We start from the raw sequence: 1,008 nt of genomic DNA on the forward strand, positions 1-1,008 counted from the left end.
CATATATATCGGCGCAAGCCTCTGCCTCCTCATCCTGCTATTATCTAAATTTACCTGGAATTGGTCTTTCCTTTTTTTTTTGCTGCTTATCTTGCTTTTAAAAGACAAACTCTTAACCCCTTGCACTTAAAGGATTCCCCCAAGGTTGTCTGCTTTTGTCCACTGGGAATTTCTAAATGTAAGGACTGAGGAAAGTGTAAGGTGTTAATCTTGATAATTAGTGCACAAAACCAATTAGAGGTCCAAAAAACCTTAAGGCACAGAAAGTGATTTTTTGTTTATTTGCTTACCTTATTAAGTTAAATATCTGTCTGAATTAATCACTAATGAATGTGAAGAAGGCTCAATAGCACCGGCTTAATGAACAGCAGTGTCAAATGCATTTTACAGGGCACCAAATCACGGGGTATAGTAAGCCAAGTTGCTATTCAAAATTACTTTTCTGCCCAATTTTCTGTTTGCAAAGCAGTAAATTATTTACATTTATTGTGCTTATTTAAGCACTTAAATACTATGAATGGAGTACAGGCACATTTTAAAAATAAAGAATCATTACGCAACCCTGCTGCTGGAAATTCATGTCGTTTTCCCCTAAAGGCTGCCCACCCCCACACACCCCCCTCCCCAAGCTTTCTTTTACAACAATTCTTGCAACACCCCATTATTAGATTAAACATATTTTTCTCTGCAATTTATTATTTTGCATACTTTCAGAGAAGTGCTGCAGGACTTAAATTATGCACACGAAGAACAGTCCCTTTCATACTTGTGTAGTGGCTTGAGCAAAGTTCGTGTGTTTTCTGGATAGCACTGCGCTATATTTCACCAAAACAACTGCATTTTCACTCTCTTTCCATCTATTATTCACATCGTAAACATCTGCATTGTAAACGTCAGATGTACTAATTGTCATGTCTCCAGCTCTGGGTATTAAGTGAATGTGTTCAACGTTATTCTTTTGGCTCGAAAAAAAATTTCTCTTTTTTTGCTATTAATATCTCAACATGC

This window comes from Athene noctua, chromosome 5, assembly GCF_965140245.1.
Source record: "Athene noctua chromosome 5, bAthNoc1.hap1.1, whole genome shotgun sequence".
Classification (NCBI taxonomy): Eukaryota; Metazoa; Chordata; class Aves; order Strigiformes; family Strigidae; genus Athene; species Athene noctua.